The sequence below is a fragment of the Halictus rubicundus genome, chromosome 11 (assembly GCF_050948215.1).
Source record: "Halictus rubicundus isolate RS-2024b chromosome 11, iyHalRubi1_principal, whole genome shotgun sequence".
NCBI classification, from domain to species: domain Eukaryota; kingdom Metazoa; phylum Arthropoda; class Insecta; order Hymenoptera; family Halictidae; genus Halictus; species Halictus rubicundus.
In genome coordinates, this window is record NC_135159.1 from 12,062,792 (window position 1) to 12,073,002 (window position 10,211).

Consider the following 10,211-nt stretch of genomic DNA (forward strand, 5'->3'; position numbering starts at 1 on the left):
GATGCGATTATCAGCAGATTTACGACACGCTCTGACATGAAATCCTCGATCAATCTCGATAAAATTCCCCGGGGCTCTCTCCAACGGATTTATCGTTCCAGACAATTTTTCCCGGAGCTCCGAGATGGCCTCTTCCATCGAGAACTTCCAAAAAAAAAAAAAAAGAAAAGAAATTCGATGACGATCCCCGTCATCAAAGAAAGTCCTGTTCGAGCGTATCTGCGCGGCCCGAGAGTCCGGTTAAATATAGGGGTTTCATTATTCACCGCGAACCGCTCTGCCAATATTACTTGGACAGTCTTCAATTCCCTTTACCAACCGGTACACTGGGCATCCTAATTTTGCTACAATTTCGCGCACATTGTTGCCGGGCACGTTAATTAGACACGCCCCCCGTGTGTATGTGTGTGTCCGGTTGGTTTTACGATGTGACGACGATTTCGTCGCGTTACCAGCCGACACACGCCCGTGGAATTAATTGACACGATCCGACATGTAAATTGTTAATGCGATCGTGTCAATGAAATGAGCGAGGCGTTCGCGAGAACGGCCACCGCCATTTTGTCGCGTTCCCGTCGACACTTTCGGCCGAGTTGTCATCTGGAATTTGAATTCGTTCGAACGAATTCCTGTCGCGGAACTGCGATTGTTTAAACTGTTTCTTAATTGTTTACCGATGTAGTCGCTAATCCAGAAATTATTGATTCAGCAAAAAATTGTTTCAGCAGAAACAGTACACTCTGGAACGCCGGTAGATGATTCAACAAGATGGCCAACCTCCGATATCCATATCTACTGATCTACCAATCCAGCTAATCCAGAATATCCCTGCGGGCAAGCCACAGCTACGTGACCGGCAACGGCTGTCCTCATAGTCATCAGATGAGGGGAGGTAGCACGAATCGAGGGGAAAAGTTACCCCCTCTCTGTGTGCCAGTGCCGGGTCACGTGACACATGCGCGACAGGGACGGAGCGCGTCACGTGACCGGCCCGTGGCGGAAGAGTGGGGGAATAGTACGGTAGAATGAGAAATTAGAGTGGGGGAACAAGTCTTGATCTGGCGACTACCTGTGCTGTGGCCTACCCCCACTCCAGAAAGAGCTAGGTAGCTGATCCAGAGTACGCAAAGTTGATCTAGGCAGTATCCGCTAGCACAAAGACGATCCAACAAAAGATCATGACGTCAGAGACACCACCGAGTGGAAAACAAGCGTCCGTGTAAACAATTCGACGAGGAGGCCGGAGGGCAGGTGGGAGGCCAGGTAGGAAGCTGAAGAGCTCTTCTAGGTCCGCGAGCGACATTCGCGAAACGCGGGGAAGACAAGCGCTGTCGCCAAGAGCTACATCGTTCTGTCCCGAGGAGCAGTAGGTGAATCATCGACGGTTTGCGAAACCGGTAATTCGTTAGCAGTCATTGTCTCTCGGTTCCACTTTTAACGGGCCGGGTCCTCTTCGTCAGACGCTCGGGTGCCTCGGTTCTTCCATTAACTTCGATTAAATAATCACCCGGCACGGCATCGACGTCCAAGTAATTCAGCCTCACTATGCGTGCCCGTGATTCATACTCCCTGCTATTCCTCGCATCCTATATTCGTCCCCAAGAGAGCATAATCGGCCCAGGCTCTTTGATCATCTCCACCGCCTCCTCCCCGAACGCCATTTTATTTTCCTACGGGCGGGAAAGCGTTTTTCAAATTCAAATTAATTCATTGATTTGTACACTTCCTGGCGAAAAGTTGGTCGAGGGAGGTAAAGGGAGCTTAGTGTACACTTGGTGTGTACTGCAATTACCGACGCCATTTTGAAACCATAGGGCGATTGTTCACCCCCTGATAGAAAGCTCGTGACATTTATTTTAACTTGTTGAAAGGAAATGGGAAGCAGAGGCAGCTTAGTATGGGTAGTATCGATCCCAGTGATCGGCGCCATATTTCTTTCGTGCGCGGGAAAACGCTGTTAATTCAAACTGTGGAAACTCTGTTTCCTTGTTTCTTCCCGTTTTCTTGTTGCAAAATATGATTTTCAATGATGGAAACATACCCAGAGACGCTGAAATTAACCTTTATTTGTTTTTCATAGAAAAAGAACCAGAAAATGTGTTTTTAAGTTTGGTAAATATGTCAGATTTAAAATATTCGTTTACGCAACGATGAGTTTGTGGATCCATTGGATTGTGGGGATCGATTAACGAGAGAAACCCGACGAAAAAATCGAGAGTGGCCGATGGCAAACGGGACCAGGTGTTCTCTGGCGGCCGTTGAATCACCGAATAGATGATTTTACAAGTTTTAGATAAATACGCCGGCCCCAGGGCTAATAATAAACGATGACTGAAGAGAACGATCTCCGAGGGTTTCACGAATTTTTGCTTGGCTACGAAAATAAACGCGGGGAGCCGAATAATCGCGGGCGCAAGGCTTCCCAGAGTGGTAAATCTTTAGCACCGCTTTGAAATCCTCTTAATTAATCTCGGCTCAATTGAGAAAACTCGATAGAGCCGTTGCGCCGATGCCAAACCGTCGCGTTTTCTAAGTAGGTCGTTCACTTAGCGAGCCTGCGCGATTAGACACCTTATAGTGTCACGATCATCCCCATAAAATTCCCAAATTCCCCTATAGATCAGCTTTGCAGATAACAATTATGGAAAAATGTATTTTCAGTGTTAAGCACAATTTTTTTTAATTTTTGCTGTGCTGAGAGCCCTTAAATGTTGATTTTGAAAATTTAATGGTATGTCATAAGAAAACAATTTAATAGATTAAGAATTTTTAAAAAATCGGTTTTTAGCGTTAAGTAAAATTTTTGCTGTGTTGGGAATTCTCCAAGTTGTATTTTGTATTTGTTTTAAGAATTTTTTAAAAATTAATATATAGGTGAGTACATTAAGTAGTGAGTAATGGGTCTTGAGTCTTCTATTTTTATTAACTTTAGAATTTTTTTGATTTCCCTGGAAGTGAAAATAGCGTTGAAACCGTACTGCATTTTGCAACAGTCCTTGACACGGCTGTATCCGAATAAAATGATTACGTTAGGTAGGATTAAGTAGTCTTGAACTTAATCCTTATTTACTGGGGACTGTTTGTTTTCCACTACTGCCTAAGTCACGACTGCATTTAAACCGGTCTAAGTGTTGCAACAGTCCTTGGTTCGGTCTTGGTTAGGTCAGGGTTAGATCGGTATTAGATATAAATAAAATCCGTGATGAGTATCACTTGAGTTCAGCTTTCGTTTAAGTTCCGTCCCGCGCGCTGGCAGCGTTTTTATGATAGTCCTTGGTCTCGTGTCTATATTTAGGCGGATTTCGAGTTGTTCAGACACCAATGAAGTTCAAGTTTAGGACATGTTCAATTCTCAGTCGAATCAGAACCATCGTCGACTCCTCAAATTTCATCCACGATACAATAACTCCCATGCAACTCGTAATCAATCAAAATTTCGAAATTGAATCAATCAATCCACCATTCCAGAAATTATAAATTACTCAAATCGTACTATTTTCAGTTAAATTTCACTTGAACACTGTAAATTAATTCTGACTCCTGACCAGTTGGTATTAAGTTAGGCTTAACTTACTCATAAGTTAATCTTGACTCAATAAGAATCGAATGCAAAGTGAGTTACTTAACTTTTAGTATGTAAGTTTAGTTCATGCTTACCTGAGGTCCATTCGGCAGCAATGTTGGTCTTCATAATTTTTGCATGTACTCAACAATAACTCACCCCAACTGCAAACAGAATTAATTGAGTTAGCTACTCAAACTTAAATAGAATACAACTCCAAATTAGTTCATTCCTACCAAATTAGTAACTCAACTTATACATTCATTGCAAGCCGATACACTCAAACCTCACACAAACGATATGTAACACGGGTCAGAACGGACCCAGCCATCGGGTTTTTCATCTAAAATATTGATAAAATAAAATTTCAAATTGGAAAACATGATCAAGGCTACCGAAGCGATTGAGTTAGAACATTTTCATGGCTTATGGAGTTCTAGGTAGGTTCAAAGCCTGTACTTTTGTACTTTGTTTTTTTTAGTAGGAAAAAGAATAATTTGGAGGCTACTCACCCTCCTAATCTTTTTGTACACCGATCTCCTCTCCGTTCGGGTTGAGTCATCGCGCGTGCAAGTGTCTCGAGGGCGTCTGCTAAGTCACATGCTAAATTTGGTTACCTTACCATCGGGATTGTATTACGCGCGTGGGCTTATTCTAATATTTCGGATGGCCGCGATGGCAACTAGGCCGTCCTCTTGCTATACTTACATCGGCTTCCCCGAGCCGGCGAACGCCGCACCGCCGCGATAAAGAGGAAGGAAGTATATCAGCATCGAGCCGACTGAATTCCTCCGCATTCCCAAAATAAAAGCCGAAAGAATCTTCACACAAACAGACATGATCCCCTGGGCCACCTCTGTTACTCAACTCAAACCTAACCTATACACAGACCACCGTTAGTCTGTGGCCTTTCGTACGCTCGAAAATTTTTTGAAAATCTATTGTGTCTTCAATTCTTGAATCTGAAGTAAGGAATATGGGAAAAATCATTTCTGAAAATGCACTTGAACCTAACCTATAAGTGAGTCAAGATAAGTCTGAGTTTTTTTATGTTTATGCTTCTAGATTATTTAAATATATGCACATCAAACACGATTTTATTTATGAAAGGTAGAAATTAATGCTTTTCTGTCGAAACAACTGCAAAACCATTTTGGATTTGAAGTCTTTCTGCCATTCAATGATCTTCTATTACCAACTTGAGAATTCACGACACAGAGGACGCAACTTTAAAAAACATTAATAAAGCCTTTCTTTAATTAAGTTTTTACAAAGTAGTATACAGAAACTGACTATACGAATAATTGTACAATGAATATCTTAGTGTAAAAGTGAATAAATCACACATGCTTCTAAATAATAAGTACTGTAAGTGTGGCTAGCCTGGGAGCCATATTGGAAACAGTGGAATCCCCTGGAATCACATTATGTAACTCAACTAGCGCATAAGCTTGCGTTTAGGAAAATAATCTTGGATCAAGGAACCGAATTGTTGATTGAACCAATCGACTTTAAACAAACCAGATATTAAGCATTCAAGCTCAGTACAATCTCTCACAAAATTTTGCGCTGCACCAACGTAAAACAAAGGATCATTAGGAACCAAATGAAACTAGAATGATATATTAATCTTCCACGAGGTTTTAACAGTCTAGGAGCCGGATTCTGGGTCCAGATAGACCCACGAAAAATTTTAATTCCAAATTTCAGTTTTATCTTATCGAATTTGGATATTATCCACAAAATCTCGTTAATGTCCCATGCGATTAGTCATGCGAAGTTATAACGCATGATATTAAGTACAAAATGGCGGTATTTCGCGAGACGCTATTTCTGGGCTCGACCTGCACAACAAACTCAATTAATCTTTTATTTATATCGATCGTGTTTGTAAACAGACCGGCCGCCGTATTATTTTTACGCGTTATACTTCACCGTTGACAAATTGTTTGTAGATCCAGCGGATTCGTTATTGGCGCGATGGTAGCAACGCGATAAATAATCCCCGATCCAGTTTTTGTTTTTATTCCGTGACAGAACTTGAAGAAGCCTCCATTGATAGTGCTCGAAACAACACTCGGTTGAGTTAACAATGAACAATCTGCTTCAGCTGCATTAATGATATCAATAAACTCAATTGTTGAAATATTGCAAAATTAACTAGTCTCCCAGTATTGTTCATTAAACTTCACTGAAAAACATTTAAATGCTCTCGGATTTATAGCAATTTTTGTGGTAATATTTTTGTTATAGATTATTACTCTTGCGTTCAATAAGAATTATTATTATTATTATTAATATTAATATACACAATGTACACATTAATAATTGTTGTCAAAATTTTTTAAGGGTTTTTTATATTTGATCTTCAATAATTAATATCGTTGCGTGTACGAGAAATTGTTGAAAAACAAAATGGTAGAGAGTGGTTTAAAAGGGTGAACAGTGGTCGACGAATGGAGGATGGAGTGGTTCAGGAATTTAAAGGATTATTTAAAGATGGAGATTATGGTAAGGGTGGATATTATAGTTCTCGTTCAAAGGATTACCCGAAGAGGGTAGATCCGTTTCTTCCGCGATCATGTAACACCCGCGACGGGACGGAAATAATTTCAGGCCATGAAGAGGGGTGAAGGAGAGACGGTCAAGTGGAACAAGTCAAGAATTTCTGCATTATGCACTGCCACAAACCTAATCTAATGGCTACTAATAGCCCTTTCTCTCGGCATGGTTTCGAATGTGCAAAATGCCACTGTCTTCTTCGTCTTCAAAATGGCCACCAATCACCACAGAACTTCTAAAAAATTCTACTATAGAACGAATAAAATTAATTGTTTGGACAAACGAAGTATGATAAACTATTTATGTCACTTATCAAAGAAAATCGTGTCTTTCAAGATGGCCGCTAACTTACCAGAGAAATTCGTTTGTTTTGTGTTTAATATTCGATTTCTTCGTGCATTTTGTTAGCGAAGTGCTCGGAAACGATCACAATTTATTTATGCAAAAGACGGAAGGGGAAGCGGGGCTTAGACGTTTCGGAAATAGTTTCCATGTAGAAATCTAGTCTGCGAGAAAACAGTTTCCCGAGATTCTGAGCGAATTGAAACGAGAGGAACCCGCGTTGCATAGCGGAACCGCATCGAGATCGTTGCACCAACGGGTTAAATATAAATAAACCGGCTGCTTTTCCCCGTTGAAAATAAATTTTTAAGCACTTCCTCTCCACGCTCGGTCTTCCGCGACTTCAGACAAGTGTATTTCTGCCGGCGATCGAAGGGACACCCGTTTTCAGAAACATAATCCGATTACCGTGTCAATCACACCGATCATTCGCCGCACCCACGTGGCTCTCCCAATCCGCCAGTAAATCCTGCTATCCGATTATCATGAGAGGTTACGAACATTTTCAACAAATTGGCCCCGATTCTCGGAAAGTATCAAACGGAAGCGTTTCTAATTCTCAGGATGAACTGTTCTGGGAATTTATCGTCACGATTTAAGTGGTTACGAATTTTTTTAAATTGAACGAGCGAATGGAAAATTTCGAAAAGTTTACCACAGTCGGACGAGGCTTTGGAGGATATGCAAAAATGTTTAGGTTCATGGGATTCATTTTTCAACGAGATATCATTAGTTTAATCGACAATTTTTAAGGAGAACCTTTGAACCCTTCCTCTTTCGGGAATTTTTGAAAACAGAACGAGTGAATGGAAAATTTCGAAAATTTTACCACAGTTGGACGAGGCTTTGGAGGATATGCAAAAAATGTTTAGGTTCATGGGATTCATTTCTCAACGAGATATTATTAGTTTAATCGACAATGTTTAAGGAGAACCTTTGAACCCTTCCTCTTACGGGGATTTTTGAAAACAGAACGAGTGAATGGAAAATTTCGAAAATTTTACCACAATTAGACGAGGCTTTGGAGGGTATGTAAAAAATGTTTATGTTCACGAGATTCATTTTTCAACGAGATATTATTAGTTTAATCGACAATTTTTAAGGAGAATCTTTGAACCCTTCCTCTTACAGGAATTTTTAAAACTAAATGGCTGAGTATGAAATTGCAAAACTTTAGCCATGTATAGACGAGGTTTTCAAGAACATATAAAAAATTGTTCGTCGTCGGAAATTCATTTTTCAAAGAGTTGCAACAATTTTCTCTGAAGAATCTTGGAAACATTGTTACGTTAAAAATAATTCTATGACGCTTGTCATCTCGATATTTACTGGCAGAAGCCAATGCAAATTCGCATTGTTGTGACAACGGGCGAGTAAATTCCGAGTTGGAGCGTCCTCAAGATGGCCGGCCCGAGGGACAAAGCTCTCGAAGGAGGAAGTCCACACTACAATGGGTGTGATGGACTTCTGGTTTCGTCTTGGTCCCGTGCAACATCCGCGTGGGCGTGCACAGTCACGCACGTAAACCATACTAACACAGAGCCGGGTGGCGGTGGTTTTTACATAAAGCCACGTGCGCGCGTCTAAGCCCCGCTAAAAATAGAAATTTGAGCAAGATTCTATAATTAGCGGATGAGTGTGTTCCCACAGCGAAAACGGTTCTCACTCTCCTCGGTAATGCCTCGGCTCGTTGCTCGAGTCTGCTTTTCGGAAGTCGGCCCTACTTTCGGCCACCTACAACCGCACCATCCGAAAAGAAAATGGAATTCGATCCTTGTCCGATCTCTCCACCCCGAGATTTCGGATCGAAATAAACTGGAGACGGTGCGTTCCGACTTGGACCGCGACGACACGCTTGCAATTTTGGCTGCTGTCGTTTCTTTCGGTCCTTTCGGACCTCGCTTAGACGCCAACCTGATGCCCGGACACGGACAGCTAATTAACTTCGAGCCGCAAGAAGTCCCAGCGGCAGCAATTAATATTTTCTCGACAGTTTCTGCAAAAGTTGTCGACGCGGTTTTGAATTTCCCGCCCTTCTCCCATTCGAACGTGGCGTCTGGAGAGGAGTGCATTTTTGACTCAAGTTTCTCATTTTTAGAGATTTTTTCGCTTCGAAGCACAGCAATTCATACTTTTTCGACAGTTTCTGCAAAAATTGTCGACGCGGTTTTGAATTTCCCGCCCTTCTTCTGTTCAAACGTGGCGTCTTGAGAGGATTGCATTTTTGTCTCAAATCTGTCATTTTTATAGATTTTTTAAAATATTTTCTTTGCCGCTTATCACGTGCGAATTTGAATTTTCCCGCCTTGGTTTTGTTTGATCATGGCGGAGAATGTCGAAAATAGTGTAAATGACTCCTTTAGAGGAAATTAAACATTGAATATGGTAATGAATAATGGATTGTTTATTGGACCACATATTATTTCAAAAATATAGTCCGATAGAGGTTGGGAAACATTTTTTTTTAACCAAGATGGCTTTTAGTCTTGAAGCATAGTAATGAGACCGTAATAGTGAAACATGAAATTGATTCGCGGTCTAGATACGTCAATACCGTTTATGAATCATGCTCATAGCCGCGGGCACACTCTGGTATTCGTTTACATTGTACTAACAGACGAGAATGTGTTTTCTGAGCGATGAACCAGCGGAGACAACACCGAAATAAATTTATTACTCACGCGTTTTGGACTAACTCCCGCGACTTAATGGCATCCGCGAGCAACGGCAACGCGATACTATAATAATTCTCAGATTAACACCTTTCGGATTGGCAGTTGGTCAATATTAATCCAGCTAGACTTCTCCACCCACGCCGAGGAGAAAAAAAAGCAGAGATATGTGGCCTAAAATTGATATTCGGTATTAATAAGTCTGAACTGAAGCCATTTTATGCATTCTTACAGTGGGGGAGGTTCGCATAATCTATGTTTGAATCCTTCCAATATTATAATCAGGGACTGTTTTTTCATATTCAATATTTAACATTCAATATTTTCATTTTTAATGTTTAATTTTACTCACAAAAGAATATTTCACTATTCTAAAAGCATAGGTCTCTATTTCCAATATTTACCGCCATTTTAAAATGAGACACTGGTTTAAAAATGTGTCAAAATTTAGACTATGTCTCTAGATATTAAAAAATTGTAATTGTATATGAATTTTTTTGACTTAGATTCGTTATTATACTCTAGGAAAAATGATTAATTTCATTGAAAGTGTAGGCGGCCATTTTGGTTCATCCAGGAGGGCAACCAAAAATTTCTCTCCATCATCTCAACGTGTAAATGCATCATCGAACGTGCCAGTTGCCACACATTGTAATCGTCGAACTTTCAAGCTTCTTTAAATAAAATAAACCGAATGAAATTTATCTTTGCCCTAATCAATCTGTTTCAAGCAGGGAGCAGCCATCTTGCTCTAGCAAAACAAATCGGTTTTCACCACGTAACTTCAAAGTGTGACTTTATAAAAATAAATAAAATAAACATGTGGTCTGTAATGGTTCAGATTCTTAAATTGTTATAAGATTTACAATAAACATAGTAAAAAGAATTTGTCAAATAGTTTATACTTTAATCTCTGTTATATTATAGTTTTGGTAATTCTGACGACTTAGTAACAGGAAAGTTATGGGACACGGCCAGATAAAATCAGAATGAAATTGATCTCGATATATGTATTCTGCCAAGATGAATTCTACATGAATGGTTAGGTTAGGTTAACGGCGGCATCAATAAAT